This window comes from Coptis chinensis, chromosome 9 (assembly GCF_015680905.1).
Source record: "Coptis chinensis isolate HL-2020 chromosome 9, ASM1568090v1, whole genome shotgun sequence".
Taxonomy (NCBI): domain Eukaryota; kingdom Viridiplantae; phylum Streptophyta; class Magnoliopsida; order Ranunculales; family Ranunculaceae; genus Coptis; species Coptis chinensis.
This window is the reverse complement of record NC_141464.1, coordinates 1,306,138-1,323,905: the sequence shown is the minus strand read 5'-3', so window position 1 is coordinate 1,323,905 and position 17,768 is coordinate 1,306,138.

The following is a 17,768-nucleotide window of genomic DNA, read 5'->3' as shown; positions in this document are numbered from 1 at the left end:
ATAGTTAACTAATCGGTTTTAAGTCTAATGAGAGGTTTACGAGGGGAATTCTATACTACGAGGTGAATTATTTAACAAGTTACGAATAACAAAAAGAGAGAATGCTAAGGGTTTGAATCTAGATAAATAATTAAAGGGAATTGAATCCACCTTAACTCGACTTAATCCTACTAACAAAGACTCGTCGTGATCCAGATTGAATGCTTAGCATATCAAAATAGTAATTCTAATCCCTAATTATACATGGCATTTCTACCAATTCATAACTAGCATGTGAGCGATTAAACCCATTCTCATGGTGAATTAATCGTTTCTAGAGTGGAATAATTATCACGACGATTTCTAAGTTTAACAAAGATTAAGCGTCATCAAGGCTTCTTCAACCCCTCTAATGGAGGTTTAGCCTTGATTCATACCACTATCATTTCCCATTGATTTAAAACTAAACATCATACCAAAATTCTACTTGGCTAATTTAACTAACAATACTTCAATCTAATTTAACAACTCTGAAATGATACTCAACAAGAATTAAAATTAGATCTATAAATTGAAATGACAAAAATCAAAATTAACAAACTAGCTATTTTATTTATCAATACTAATGAAGAACAATGATTCTAAGAGTTTAATCTAAAACAAGAATTGAATTTAAACTAAACTTAATTTTATTTAATGAAAACTAGATCTAGAATTATCTATTGTTTTAGGTCTAACTAGCTACCATTAACAAAGAGCTAAGCTTTTGTTTTTATATGTTCAGATCTAAAAATCGTGCATGGGCTTGGAGCCATGTTTTGGGCCAGAGAATCAGGCCCAAAACCCAATTCTTTCAGTCCAAAAAGGCCTCCTCAGCTGCAGTTGGCTTCAACAGACTTTTTGTCCACCTCTGCTCCTTTGATTGGGTCAAGGCTTAGACCATTGGAAAGCTCTTTCTGAGCCGGTCGCTTTGACATAAGGTAGGCCCAATTCTGAGATCTATGTCCAAAGATACGGCCTTCGAAGTTCTGCTGACTTTGAGTGCTGTTTCTGCCTGCGTCGACTTTTCATCTTTTGACTAGTCTTTTGAAAGGCTTTGTCATCTTGAATCTTGGCCTTTAATCACAGAACTCCTTAGCAACCGACCTTTTCTCCTTTATCTCGCTAAAGTGGCACATTTCTGCACATAATGGACTTTGAAGCCTGAAATGCATAAAAATACGTAATCAGTATTAACTCTTAATTATTACTCACATAATTGGTCTAAAAGTATGACTGTTACAGGGTTAAAACTACAGTTTTGGGCTCTTATCACCCATACATAAAAAATCTCCACTACCATAATGAGATTTAAGGGCATCAAATTATGTTTAGTGATTCACCCCAGTTGTTGGCAACGAACACACGTCTTGCAATGCACTTGGGCATCTTTAAAAAGGGTAGGCCAATAAAACCCACATTGAAGAACTTTAGCAGCTATTTTCATACTACTAAAATGGCCACCACACTCTTTGTCATGGAAGAACGATAGAACCTTACTATATTCCCACTAGAGAATACAACGACGAATAATCTGATCCGCACAATACTTAAAAAGGTAGGGCTCATCCCAATAGTATAGCTTAACTTTGGCCAAGAACTTCTTACGTTCATTTCTTGACCAAACATCAGGAATAATATCAGAAGCTAAATAATTCACAATGTCAGCATACCATGGTGCAAAAAAAATAGCATAATGATGCTCATCAGGAAAAAAGTCAGGTATAGACTCAGAATCACTATCATTCTCATTTGTTAGTCTTGATAAGTGGTTGGCAACTACATTTTCGACCCCTTGTTTATCCTTAATTTCTAAGATGAACTCTTGCAGGAGAAGAATCCATCAAATCAATCTCTGTTTAGCATCCTTCTTTGTGAGAAGGTACCTAAGAGCTTTATGGTCCGTGTAAACTAAAGTCTTAGTACCAACCAAATAAGGACGAAACTTATCTAAAGCATAAACTACAGCTAAAAATTCTTTTTCCGTAGTTGTATAGTTTTGTTGAGCATCGTTTAAAGTTTTACTAGCATAATAAATAACAGTGGACTTATTATCTAGTTTCTGTCCCAACACGGCACCAACAACATAATCACTAGCATCACACATGAGTTCGAAAGGTTTAGACTAATCAGGAGGCTGTATAATCGGTGCAGATGTTAAAGCAGCTTTTAAAGTTTCAAAAACCTATTTACAGTTATAATTAAAATAAAAAATGGCATCCTTTAAAAGCAGATTAGTTAAAGGCCTATCTATTTTTGAAAAATCCTTGATAAAACGCCTATAAAAACCTGCATGGCCTAGAAAGGCTCTAATGTCACGGACAATCCGTGGTATAGGTAGAGACGCTATCTTATCTAGTTTGGCCTTATCTACTTCGATGCCATCACTAGATACAATGTGACCTAACACTATTCCTTTTTTAACCATGAAATGACATTTTTCTGAATTTAAAACCAGACTCTTCTCTTCACATCGTGTCAAAACCTTAGACAGGTTAAACATGCAATCAGTGAAAGAGTCTCCATAGATAGTAAAATCATCCATGAAAACTTCCATGAAGCGCTCTACCATGTCACTAAATATATGAAGCATACACTGCTGGAAGGTACCAGGAGCATTACAAAGGCCAAAAGGCATTCGTTTATAGGCATACGTTCTAAAAGAACATATGAAGGTAGTATTTTCTTGGTCATCAATATCAATAATAATCTAAAAATAGCTAGAGTAGCTATCTAAAAAACAATAATAAGCATGATCAGCTAGACGTTCGAGCATCTGATCTATAAATGGTAAAGGAAAATGATCCTTTCGTGTCATGGCATTTAAACGTCTGTAATCAATACAGATTCTCCATTTCATAGGAACACGCATGGAAACATATTCGCCCTTAGCGTTACGCACCATGGTAACCCCCGATTTCTTAGGAACTACATGAATGGGACTTACCCATTCGCTATCAGAGATTGGGTATATGATACCTGCACCGAGTAACTGTAAGAATTCTTCCCTGACCACCTCTTTCATGGCAGGGTTCAAGCGACGCTGTGGTTCGCGAGAAGTCTTTGCATTATCCTCCAAATGGATACGATGTGTGCATACATTAGGGTCAATCCCTTTAATGTCATCTAGGGACCAACCAATCGCAGAACGATGTTCCCTAATCACCCTAATCAAACGTGCCTCTTCATCTGCAAATAACAGAGAAGATATAATTACCGGATGAATACCATCCGGATCAAGTTGAATATACTTCAACTCAGAAGGAAGACGTTTAAACACAGGGGTGGGAGGAATGTTGATAAAGGCTTCTAGAGGTTCCTCATCGTGAATAGTGAAGACTTGTTTAGGTATCAAATCTTCATACTCGGTAGATGGAGCTACAGAAGGATCTAAGGTAGGTGTAGACTCGGAAAGGGCGTTGACTTCATCTACGTAGGGGTCATCCTCAAAATCTGAACTTCTGAAAGAAAGGAATTTATGCATCTGGTTTTCTGGAAACGTGTTATTAAAATAGTCTTGAGCTAAGCTCTCGATCATGCTAACCTCCCCATCTATAGATGAATCTGGTAACTGTTTCATCATTTTAAAAACATTTACCTTAACAGAAAGATGGCCAAAAGACATGGGCATCGAACCATCGCGACAGTTTATAAGCGCGTTGGTAGTTGCCAAGAAAGGACGCCCTAAAATGATTGGAACAGAGTCATTAGTGACTTTTGTATCGAGGATGACAAAATCAGTAGGATAGTAGAAATCCTGAACCTTAACAAGCACGTTTTCAACCAAACCCTTAGGATACTTAATAGACCGATCAGCTAATTGCAACGTCATTTTAGTAGGCGTTTCATCTCTTGTAGACATATTTGTTTATATAAATAATAAGGGAGTAAGTTAACACTCGCCCCCAGGTCTAATAGCGTGGTCCTCGTGTGGGAATCTCCTAAGGTGCATTGTACAGTAGGATGACCAATGTCCTTGTATTTCACGATTCCATTATGTTCGGATAAAGTTGGAAACTGTTCAGTTAAAAAGGCGTCTTTAGGAATATTTGTCTTACGCCTAGTAGTGCACAACTCTTTGAGAAACTTAGCATGATGAGGTAACTTTTTGATCACTTCAAGAAAGGGTAGGTTTATCGTTAGATTTTTGAAAACTTCCCTAATCTCATCGAAATTCATATCCTTGGTTAATATGGCTAAACTTTGGGGAAACGGTGGTTTCTCTCTATATTTAGCATATGGATTAACAAGATGTTTAACCTTAGCCTTTTGTTTCTTAGGTTGTGGTTTAACTGGTACCTCTACAGGGGTAGGATCTTCAGTTACTACTTCGGTATCTAGTAAAATATCCAGTGTAAGGACTACTGGTGGGGTAACTACAGGCGTAGTTACAGCGTTATCAACCACTCTGCCAGAATGGAGAGTGGTGATGGCATTTAGCTCACCTACGTTTCTATTTTCATTACTAGTATTACCGTTTACCTCAAAGGCTGTGTTTGTTGTTTTAGAATTAGGTATCGCTTGACCTGGAAACACACCTTTTGGTTGTACTTTCTCTTGGGTTAATTGCTGTAAGGAAAGTTGGATGGACTGTAAAATATGTTGTTGGGTTTGCATAAAGGCGTTGAAACGATCCGGTTGTGGAGAAGTGTTTGTTACAGGTTGTGTGACAGGAACTATGTCACGTTGATTATTAATGGGTGGGTTGTGATAGTTATTATTTAATGGAACGATACCTCTATTAGCATTATAATTATTATTGTTATAATTATTATAATTTCCTTGTCCTTGTCCTTGTCGTGGTGGAGCTTGGTTGTAATTGTTTGCTGGCCTAACATTTTGATTATTATACCCTGGAGGTGTAACTTGGTGATTATTTCTCCAACTGAAGTTGGAATTTTGTCTCCAAGGGGCGTTAGGAATAGGATAGTTATTAATGGAGCAAACATTATCTGGTTGTGATGGTTGTTGTTCATAGGCGAGAGGGACAATAGAGTCGATGCTCGAACTCAAAAAACGAAATTACATGGAATAGAGTTGACATTCATGACAGGGGTAGGCTTTTGTTGAACAGAACTAACTTCTACCTTTTTAGTGAGAGATTCGATTAAAGTTTTAAGCTCAGGATCAGGTTTAATCTCACACATACCGGCAGCCTTAACTGTTGAAGAAGAACTAGCGAAGTGGGGGATATCGTCACAACCCCCCAGTTATTATTACGCTTTGTTTGATATTCTAAAAACCTATAAGCCTCTGAGGCTCATTTACTGAGGAAACTACCCCCATTCATTATATCAAGGACCTCTTTATGGTGGTGTAAAAGTCTCTTGAAAAAGGCACGAACTAACGTGTCTTTCGCAAGGTTCTGATGTGGACACTCTATATGAAGATCAGTGTAATGATTCTAGGCCTCTGAAAAGGATTCATGAGGATTCTGGCGGAAAAAATGAATCTTGGAAAGCATATCATCTGTCTTCAGTGGTGGGCAGATATGTTCCATAAACAATTGAACAAGTTCGGCCCATGAGTCCACAGAATTAGGCGCTTGGGCAGTTAACCAAGACGCCACCTTATCAGTTAGGGTGAAAGGAAACACCCTTAGTTTAATTTGTTTTGCACCTACCGTAGGATGATGGAATGTGGTAAGAACTTGTTCAATCCTACGCATATGCTGATAAGGCTTCTCATGGTTAAACCCATGAAAAACTGGTAACAAATTAAATATATTCGGGGGAATTCGGAAATCCCCCACTGGGTTGGCAAGAACGATGCAAGATTTTGGGCTATCATTCAAGGCTTTGTAAAAGTCAGAGAGAGGAGTCTCTCTTTCTTCAGCCATTATTTAAGGTGTTGTGCGTGGTATACTAGATAGGTGTATGTGTGTTAACGTTCACGATAGATTATGTTAGTCGTTTTTTCTCTACCTGACCTTAATCTCATGCAAGGCTAAGTTCAATATTAAAGAAACACGATAACAATCAAAACGACCCTGATATGCTAGAATAAATCCTCTAATAGGAGAGGCGAGGAGTGGAAGAAGGAGTACCTGAATGTCTCCTTGCTACGTATTTGAATAACGTCTTCTATACGCAATTTCAGTGTATTCAAGCAGATAACAACACTGAATAACTTTGAAAAAATGAAAGTTTGAACTAACCTGTGAAATCGGGCTTATCCAGAATAGGGTGCGGGGTGCGCTCGGAATTTGCCTTACAAAGGCGCGGGTCGCGCTCTTGCCTGACTCGAAGTCCAGGCACTTTAGCGCGGGGCGCGCTCTTTCCTTGGACAATGTCTAGGCACTTTGGTGTATGGCACACTCAGAATTTGGCTAAGAAGGGCACGGGGCGTGCTCAATGTATTCCTGCGAAAAAAATTAGTTTCTGAGCCAGACAAACACAGTTAGAACAAAACAAGGGTGGGTGGGTTTAATGGGATTTTGGTAGGATTAACACTACTAAAGGAAATGAAACTAAACACAACTAAGATGGCAGCGGCGCCATTTGATAAATATAAAAACAATAGTTTTACCTACGAATAAGTAATTAAACTCAAATGTAAGTAAAATTAAATGATTTTTACGCTAATGTATCAAAGATTCTACTCTCATTATCAATGCAATATTTGGAGTAAAGAATTTATTCAACTCCTAGCTCGTTTAGATGTGAACACTTCCTAGTTTATGTAATTCTAACAAAAATCAGTGAGAGTAATGGAATTAAATTTAACTACGATGGTGAATTAACTAATCAAGATGTTATAAATCAACTATGACAATTCAATACTAAATTGACAATATGAGAAGGAATTAGGGAAATTTGATTCCACCTTGATTCAACTTAATAAACTAACATAGAATTGTTGTAATCCGAATTGCAATGTTTTCACATAACCATTAGGTCTTTCTAATCCCTAATTGTTCATGGTAATCTCTACCAACTAACAATCAGTATGTGAAGGAATCAAACCCATTCTCATGGTGAACTAATTACTTTCTAGAATGGAATAGATTATTATAACCATTTCTACGCTAATACAATCAAGTTTTTATCAAAGCTTTCTCAAACTCTAATGAAGGTTTTAGCCTTGATTCATTAAACTGTTATTTCTAGAACAAGAACAATAAGAACAAGACATTATTTAATGAATAATAATTACTTTACTAATCTAATTGAAAGAGTCTAAGAATTAAACTGAATTAAAACTAAATTTATGAATGAAATTAAGACAAAACTAAAACTAACTAAGTATTGAATTATAAACTAAGTAACTTAAGAGCTAAGCCTTAGTCCTCTTTATATAGGAGAGGCTGGGTCTAAAAATTTCGTGCATGGGCTTCGGACCCATGTTTTGGGCTGGAAAATCGAGCCCAAAACCTCATTACTTCAATCCACAAAGGGGTTTTTAGTTGGAAATGACTTCAACATCATTTTTGTCCACTTTTGCTCCTCTGATTGAGTTAGGGCTTGTACCATTAGAAATCTCTTTTCGAGCCGGTCGTTTTGACATATGGTAGGCCCAATTCCAAGGTTGGAGTCCAAAGATACGGTCTACAGAAGTTCTATTGACTTTTTTGCTATATTTATGCTCATGCTGACTTTGACTTTTCAGTTTTGATTGGGCTTTAAAAAGGCTTTTTCTCCTTGAATCTTAGCCTTTAATCATAGAACTTCTTAGCAACCAACCTTTGCTCCTTTATCTCGTAAAAGGGACGCATTTCTGCACATAATTGACTCCAATGCCTGAAATATATAAAAGCACGTAAACAGCACTAACTCTTATTTATTAATCACATAATTGGTCTAAAAGCAATATTGTTAAGGGGTTAAAACTACAGTTTTGAGCTCTTATCATTTACTATAAAAATCAAGACAAATCCAAAACAACCAATTTACTATAAAAATCTAGACAAATCCAAAAGAACCAATAAAGATTAAGACAAATACGAAGATGTCCATTTCGAACTTAAAATACATCAAGATCATCTACAATTACATATATCAATTTTCATAATACATTAAACGCCGAATACATGCCAACACAACCAATTTCCTATCTAAGTTGTATCAATCAGCGTGATATCATTCACCAAAGAACTTGCACTAGCTGGGTCAAATTATATGCATTCATGAACTCGTCTCGTGCTTCCTCTAGAATCGCAGTCCCACCCAATTGCAAGCCTCTCTGGAGCAAGCGAGTAGTTTCATCGATGATGCGGTGCTGCCAAAATTAAAATGCAAAACTATATTAGTATATACATTTCCAAAAGACCAAAAGAAAAAAAAAACTAAAGTTCGAGTATTAACTCACTAGATTATGATATGGACGACTCTGTAGGGATAAGTGAATAGGAACATCACAGTTAATCATTCGAATATGAGTTTGCTTTTCGTACCAATACATGTACCTATTCTCACACTCCCGTGGATAAGTAACAGTAGGTCATCAATTTTGGGGTTGTATCACGTGATTTTGCCATCTACCCCAGTAGGCATGCACAATACTATATTTCACGTCATAGCTGCGTCCAAAAAGGGTTCTCGTCGAGGTCTTTGGTCTTGGGGGATCTATGGGTACAAACTGAACATGTCCTAACTGATACATAACCCTAGAAACATTGTAATGCTCCACAACATCAAGAAAACATATAAATCCCTCGAAAAAAGCTATTTCATTCATTGGGCGTGTGGCTCGGACATTATCATAGGGATATCATTCAACCTGTCAAATAACATATGATTGAGGAAATCAATCACTAACCACGTACTCTAATAATCAATTAATAAATATAATTATTTACAAACCTAAATACTTACATTGAAATAAGTCAAATCATCAAGCATCGCTCGAGTATACTTCAATGCTTCTGTGGTGTTAGCATAGCTCAACTGAGTAACTGAGTGCCTATGAGTATGCGACATTCTCAAGTTATAATTCAAATTTGGGAATGGCCTGAACCTCGGGAAGTACTCATAGATCCATGCCTAGATTAATATAGACACCTAGCTAACATTCTAATAGATAGATAAAATTAATAATGAAAAGAAAAACAAAAATACTCATACCTGTAGGAGAGTTAAATAACATGAAACACCGTTCACCTTGGCACTTGTTGCAGTTCCAAGACCCTGTACAAGTATGCTAGTAAGGTTGCACCCCATGCGTAGTCTCTGATATCGTTAAATTTCAAAAGCAACCTCAAATAACAAACAGGAACTGCAGTTCCAGACGTGTCGGTGAATGCAGTACATCCAAAGAAAAATAAGAGATAAGCTCTCACTGCAAACAGCAACTCTTTCTGGGTTGACACCTTTTTCACAACAACCCCACTTCCATCATGTAAATCTTCATCCGTCATCTTTCTAGCAAACTGCTTCAATAAGAAATCCTCCTAACTTTGGAAGTGAACTTATTGGCTTTCATTTCTGCATCTATCTTGTCCATTGGTATGCCAAGACCTCTGTGGAAGAGTTTCTTTGTCTATTCCAGACTCAAATCAGTGTCCCTAGTCACTGCTTTGCCTCTGATCGGAATTCCCAGGAGTTAGGAAACAACGTCCAACGTGATTGTCATCTTGCCCCACGTCATATGAAAGGTATTGGTCTCTGGATGCCACCTGTCTACAAATGCAGAGACCAACACAGGTGCATAATGCCTATATACACTGAATACTAGAGCACATAAGCTGGTCCTTTGAAGCTACTCATGAAAATTTGAGCAGTCTGAACACTCTCCGACGATATCCCATTGTACCAACTTGGTTAGGCGCCCATTGCACTTTAACACTCCTCGATCTGCCTAAAACAACCAAAACTCAGTATGTATGCACAAGGTTTCATAATAAAAAACTTAAATACTAATAGATACTATATGATATTACCTGCCCCTCCCAAACATCGCGAGCTACATGCACCGCATAGTCATACAAAAGATTTGACCCATAAGGGCAACCTCCATAATTTCTTCTCTGGAACTTCAAGTCATTCTTAAACTTTGTCACAATAACCAGTGGAGCTACAGGGGCTACCCTAACATCGTCCTCCTCTTCTCCATCATCAACACCTTCTTCGTTATCTTCTTCACCATCCTCTTCTCCACCACCACCACCATCATCATCATCAGCTACAACTACACTTTTCCCACAATCCATATTTACATCTTCTTCATCTAAATCTGCATCTGCATCTGCATCTTCATCTAAATTTACATTAAAATCACAATTGCTTACATCACTCGGAACACTTCCCTTTCTTCTCTTTTTCTTTTCTAACTCTACACTACTTACAACTACATTGCTGGGATCCTCCGCTTTTTTATCCCCTCTACAAACTGATGCTGAGGTGTTATTTCCCCTTTCTCTCTTTTTCTCAGGCGCCTTATCGCGACCTGAACTACTACTCCCCCCACCTAACAACTTTTTAGCACCCGTGTAGAAATTTTTTGCTAAATTATTTGTTCGAGGCATTGCTACAGAATAAATAGGAAAAAAAAAACAAGTATTAGTACATATAACAAAAGTTCAATCAATAGATGGAGAACTAGAATAGCTTCATTTTCTAACAACAATCCACCCATGATTTAGCACCAAGTAAGGCATCTAAGAACTCTCGTATCAATAGATATATAACAAAGAATATGTAGATATATATACTGTAAGCTGACATCACCATATATATGTAGATATATAGCTCACCGTATATATCCAAATAACCTTAGAAAACTAGTTAATGCAACAAGATTTAAAATATGATGTTCTATGATTCCCATTCTTCACCGATTTATCATTTTGGTATGACTTCAAAACTTCAAAAAATTCCTCCCCAAGTTTCAACACCAAGAACTCACTTTTCTTTATTCTAATCTCTACGCAAAAAATTTACACTAAATTCTCTATTCTTCATAATGAATCTCATAGGATGTTCTGTCAAACTAAATCCTCTCACGTGTTTGAATAGAGCATTTATCACCCCTGCCAAGTTCCATAGTCAAATAAAAGCATGCTAAACAATATAAGTACAAATTCACTTAACCATCTATAGTTCATAAGCTCTAGACCTCTAGCAACAAAACTGCACTTGAAGGATTGGAAAGCCTACTACTATTCATGGCCAATGTATTCAAGTTTTTTCGGTTTTTTCTGCTTGCTCTCTTCTTAAGTTCCATTGTGTTCATCCCCTCAATCCAAGGTCGAGCTTTTAGTGTTTTAAGGGGTACAACTGCATTGGAGAAATCTATGAATTTTTGGACAATCTTTGTTTAGGTGCAATGAAGCAATCAGGACCAAGCCCCGGAGGGGGGTCAATTGATGTCCAAAGCCTTGGAGGAAAGAAGGACTTCGACCCAAGTCCTGGACAGGGGCACTAATTCATTAGCGTAAAAACAATACAATTTACTTCTTCCTCATTGTTTTGAACAATGACATTTTCTTCCTGGTTAGAAAATTGCCATTGAGGGAACAATTGATTTGGCATAGAATTATTTTTGTGGGGCAGTAATCCTAAATTTTTAAAATGCAAATTGTATAGGAGAGATTAGAATCAAGCAATCAAAACAGAAACAGTACATGAATGAAGACAACAGAACATGGTAATATTGCAAAAGAGTAGACTAGAGGAGTCAGAACTCAGAGAAAACATACTACTGGAGAGCTACACTAATTCAATAATTGTGTGTAGTTTTCTTAACAACCTCTTACACACTTATAGAAACATACTTCTTAACAACCTCCTACACACTACATTTACAGAATTTGATCACAAAATAGAACTAATTCAACAAACATAGTGTATGTTTTCTACACTAAAACCTATTGATACTGGAGAGCTACACTAAAACACTACTAGAGAAACTGTTTGCATTGAGAAAGATGAGAAAATATCCGACAATATGTTTAACCAACATTCAAGAAATATAGAAAACTGAAACTCAACGCTGTCAATTCTACATGCACTGTTCTGTCGTTCTAGGTCAGTGAGCTGATAACAATGACATGGAAGAGGATTGTAATCATAACAATACAAAACAAATTAGAATTTAGAAATTACTTACATGAGATTGACAGTGACAGTTGAAGGGAGGATAAGAGATCGAGAGGGAGAACACAAGACAGTTGGCGCAATTTTTGGTTTTTGGTGCGAACTGAAAGGTGGTAACTGAAGAAATAGATTGTATTGGTGCAAACTGAAGAAATGGTGGCTAAAGGAGAGTAGGAGATGATTTTAATTTGGTGCAAATTTTGCTTTTTGGTGGTAGGTTTTTGGTGAATTCGCCTTTTTGGTGAATTCGACGAAGGGTGGTAACTAGCTATTATGGGTTTTTTTTTGTTCGGGTTTGGTTACGGGGTCTGCCCAAAACTCTTGGTTGCGCCCTGATTACTATAAATGAATAGTCTACCTACGAAATGAACGATGAATCCACAACGTAAGTAAACTAAACTTCTACTTTTACGTGCCTAAGTTATCAAATCTTCAACTCTCGAATCTATCGAAATAGAATGGAGTACGAAGTTCGTTCCACTCCTAGTGCTCTAGCATGGATTGTTTTCTAATCTAACTAGTCGTTTTTAAGTCTATGAGAGTTTTACGAAGGGAATTATACTACGATGCAACTACCCACAAGATGCAACTAGTCGATTATCTAAATAATTATGGGAAGGCTACGTTGATTCTATGATAAGGAGCTAGAGGGGGATTGATTCCACCTTAACTCAACTTAATCCACTAACGACGAATCGTCGTAATCCGAATTGAACTGCTTCGCAGAACAATTGGTTATTCCTAATCCCTAATTATACATGGCATTTCTACCAATTATAAATAGCATGTGAACAATTAAACCCATTCTCATGGTGAACTAATCATTTCTAGAGTGGAATAGAAAATACGACTACTCTACGATAATCGGACTCAAGCTTTCATCAAGGCTTCACAACCCCCTCTAATGGAGGTTTAGCCTTGAATCATTCCAATCATTTCCATTTAGATTAAAACTAAACATAATATAAAGCATTGAAATTTACTTAATTTAACAATAATGAAATCTAATTTAATGACTAAATTGAAATAAGGACGAGAATTGAATTTAGATCTAGAATTGGAATTGACAAAATCGAAATGGGTAAAGAATACTACTTTATTGATCTAATCAAATGAAGAACAAGATTCAAGGTTTAATCTAATGAAATGAATTAGATTGAAACTATCTTAATCAAAACAATTAAATAAAACTAGATCTAGAAGCTATTTTAATGGCTACTTTCTATTCTAAGCTATCTACTATTTTCTAACTACTGGCTACCATTAATGAAGAGCTAAGCTTTTGTTTTTATACATTCAGATCCAAAAAACGTGCATGGGCTTGGAGCCATGTTTTGGGCCAGAGAATCGGGCCCAAAACCCAATTCTTTCAGTCCAAAAAGGCCTCTTCAGCTGCAGCTGGCTTCCACAGACTTTTCGTCCACTTCTGCTCCTCTGATTGGGTCAAGGCTTAGACCATTGCAAAGCTCTTTCCGCGCCGGTCGTTTTGACATAAGGTAGGCCTCATTCCGAGGTCTGAGTCCAAAGATATGGCATTCGAAGTTCCGTGACTTTTTGCTCCTTTATTTCGCTAAAGTGGCACATTTCACGCACATAATGGACTTTGAAGCCTAAAATGCATAAAAACACGTAATCGGTATTAACTCTTACTTATTATTCACATGATTGGTCTAACAAGTATGATTATTAAGGGGTTAAAACTACAGTTTTGGGCTCTTATCAAACCACCCCCAAAACAAAGATTTTGCTTGTCCTCAAGCAAATATGAGAAATTAGAATAAGTGACCAAAAATGGAGTTCTAACTACTCTCGTTTATTTGAGTCGCGATTGCATTGACCATATGCAACAAGGCCTTAAACCACTAGGAATTCCCTAGTGGACGAGTTATAGCCTCGTGAGAGTTTTCCAAAGTGAAGGTACTCACAAACTTCATCTATACTACAACGACTAAGAAAATAAAACTATTGTTTCCTTATTCATGCTCAACTATCTATACATCTCTCTAGCAATTACATAAGAATAACCCGGTCAAAACCCTAAGTTAATATATGCATAATAATCAATCATCTACAATAAACATATATACAATGAGTAGTACTATCAAATGTTTAGCGTGGTTTGTTTCTCGAGAACTTCGGAATAAGCGTCCTTAAGTAGGTTCTCACAATAATAGTCAAGAAACAACACTCTGATTTTGCACTCAAGTTTAAGCTACTCCTCCAATTAATGCAGGGGGCACTTTTACCTTACAATCTCTCAATGACAACAAGGAAGCCGGGTCGATCAAACACATCTGCCACTTACTATCACACTAACCTATTCCTAATTGAGCTAGAGGTCTTTATTAGGTGTTCTGGGGATTAGGAGGTGGTTTAAGAAGGAAGGAAATGGATATTCAAAAGGACAAGTCTGAGATAATAGAGTCTTCAGATTATGTAACTTAGAAAAACCTTGTTATTTTCTTTTTTGCTTCTATACTTTGTTTCCATCCTTAGCCATATTTTTCTTTTTCTTTTCTTTGGCTTTTGACTCCTTTTTATTCTATTTTTTTTTTTTTGGAGTTTTATTTTATTTCTATTTTTCTTTTCTTTGGATGGAAACTTCTTTTCTTTATTTTTTTGAAGCAACTAACAATTTTTTTTGTTTACCGCGGGGTTTTTTCTCTTCTTCTTTCTTCACTCATTCTATTCTCGGACTTATTCTAAATTGGGTAGGTTGATTTATTCTCTTTTTTTTTTATTTTGTTTTGTTTTTGTAACAGGGGTAAAGGAATTGTGGTTTATGGAAGGGCTAATGAAAGGCTCGAGTGGCGACTAGCGGAAAATAATTCATAGGTTTGAATTTCTGGCTATATCGATCCAAAGAGCGCCTAAATTCTCACTTAGGATATGGTTTAGTGATCAAGCAAGTGGGCGTGTGATTTCTCTATCCGGATTTTACTTCTCCCTTGTGTCATTTCTCAAATGTTTCGCTCATATAAGGCTTTAGGCTATATTCTCCACGATTTTGTAGAATAAGTACTCTAGCCTAGATTTGAAAACTTCATCGCTAACAATCATAGATACTCATGTAATATATTTATAGATAGATGCAAAGATTATTACCTACGTATTAACCTAAGTTTCTAACAATTATTACGATGCAAACTATGTGAGACTTCTAGATTGTTAAAAGCATGGAGAAAGATACAATACCAATAGTCCTAAGTGTATAGCATGACTTATTTATTTATATTTTTAAATTTTTGAAATTTTAACTAGAAAACAAATGCATATTATGTCTATCTATATCGTAAGATGTGTCTTAATTACACGTGTTTCTATGCCCCCCTTAACAAAAAGCATGCTTTGTCCTCAAAGCATTTAAATAAAGAGGGTAGGAAAAATACCATTGAAACGCCGTGAATTTCGGGAACATCGCAAAACAAAGTTAGAACGCGTGCTAATATAGGAAATAAAAGCTGACCACAACTCTAGAAAGAGTTCTACCCATTATGGGGTTAACATAATTAAATTGCTTAGGACATAAGCGCACACTAACAAAACTTAAACTTACCTCCACTCCCGTTGTTATTAGGTCATCTTCGTCATCCTCTACTTCTATAAAGAAGTAAGGTTCCTTCGTCTGCCTCTGCCATGCTATGATAATTTGCCGGGCTTCACGCCATTTATCATCTATGATTGCTAACCTATTAAGTGCCACTTGGTCTGATGGGGTGTAGGCGCAACTGGGTGAGGTTGTATCCGCCACCCATGCCAAGTCATTGCGGGAAAGATCGAATAATACTATTGGTGGAGTGCGCCGTGTCTACCTTAATCCAATCCGTGAAACGTGTACAAAAAAACAGGAAAGAAACATAGCATAATCGTGAAATTAGAACAGGCATAAGAAGGTACTTATGCCTCATGGTATGGGCTCGTGCTAAACTAGACATCAAAGTCACGGGAAGGTCATAGAACCGGGCGTCCATTGGCTAAAGCAAGGAAAAACGCTGCAAGTGGCGTCATTCACGGAAGAAAAACGCCATTCCCTAAAAAATGTTTAGCATAATCCAAAACATAACAGTTCCTATGTTCATGGACCGGGCTACCAAGGGGCAGCGTTATAGTCCCCTTGGTCCTCAATCTGGAAAATGCACGCCCCATAAGCCTCGTGCAAAGACTCATAAGTATAGACATGCATATTATCGACCCAATAGCACCATGGGTCTTGTATCTCAGCGGGCATAGCAAGTCCAAGAACAAATGCTAGCAAGAACACGGTAATTTCCATTGGTTCATCGTCGTCGATGGTGATGGAGAACACTTGTTCTCCATCCGGTCTCTCAAAGAAAATGCAGTTATTATAAAAATAAGATGCAAGTCTTTGGAGAATAAAGTTCACCGGTCTTACCATAAGAGGTTCCCAGCCAACGTATGTGATCACCTCATGAAACCAAAGCACCGTAAGTAATGCTTTGGAACAAATCTTGAAAAGACTGTTCCGTATCAATGTTGGAGATGTCATCTCAAAATTACGCTTTGGAATAGCTGCGAATGATCCGGATACTACTGTGAAAAAAGCTGGAAAATTTCTGGTCCAGAAGTCGAGGCTGGCGGCGCTTCGATAGAAGCTGGCGCCAGCTCTAATTTTAAATTCCAGTAACTTAGCGGGTCGCGCTTTGACTTGAAGGCGCTCTGAAGCAAATTTTTCTCGAGAAGTGTAGTGTAGTGGCGCTGCTCAACTAGAAGCGCATTGGCCGCTCGAGAGTTGCGATTTTGTGAAAATGGAGACGAAACGGGAATCGCGGGTGTGAAGGGTGAGTGATGGATTTTAGGTGTAGTGTGAGTTGTGAGGATAGATTGTATCAAGTTTATATAGGTTTAAAGTTGCTAGAATGGATCGGAAAGTTGCCAAAACTAATTACGGCGCTTCAGAAATCCTAAATTTTCCAAACTTCAAAAGCGGAAACAACTCATATCCCGGATTCTAATTCAAACCCAAAGATCTCTTATTTGGATTTTATGACTGAATGTACGTATTTAGTGTAGATTTCATCCTACAATGATTCTCAATCATAGATATGCCTAAACGGCCATATTTTCACCTTACTCCGCAGTAAATTCTAACACTAGGGTTTTTTTTTTTTTTTTTTTTTTTATAAAAAATACAGCTTGAAATGATAAAACCACCCCCAAACAAGTTGGGAAGGTGGGGTCAAAATGAAACAAGCACACAAACTGAAAATAACCCCTTATATTAAAATTTTCATTCGGAGGTCCTTTCACTTACAAAATTCAAATTACGAGAATAAAAATTACATAACAATAAAAACAACAAAAATAAATAAAACAACAACTTATAAAACAAAAATAACTACCACTATCACTCCTCATCCTCTCTAAACACCTCCTGCTTGGTGGGTGGCGGAGGGCCTGAACTTCAGTGGTGGCTCCCCGGGCTCCGAGAGGTCCAAAGAAGTCGCCCTTCGCCGGCGACGCTCATGTCTCGTGGTTGTGTCCTCGAGGCGTGAGTCTATCCGAGGTGGGAAGCGTGCTAGCATATCCACTCTAAACCGGCTTCCATCTCACCCTGCTTCTCCCCATCTCTCATCCTCCCTCCGGGTGCGGATCTCGGTTGTGGTGAATGGTCGCTGTCGAGTCCGGAGGTCTGCACAGAGAGTGTTGAGTGAACGCATGCCCCTATGTAGCATAGTCAAATGCGCCAAAGATCGACCA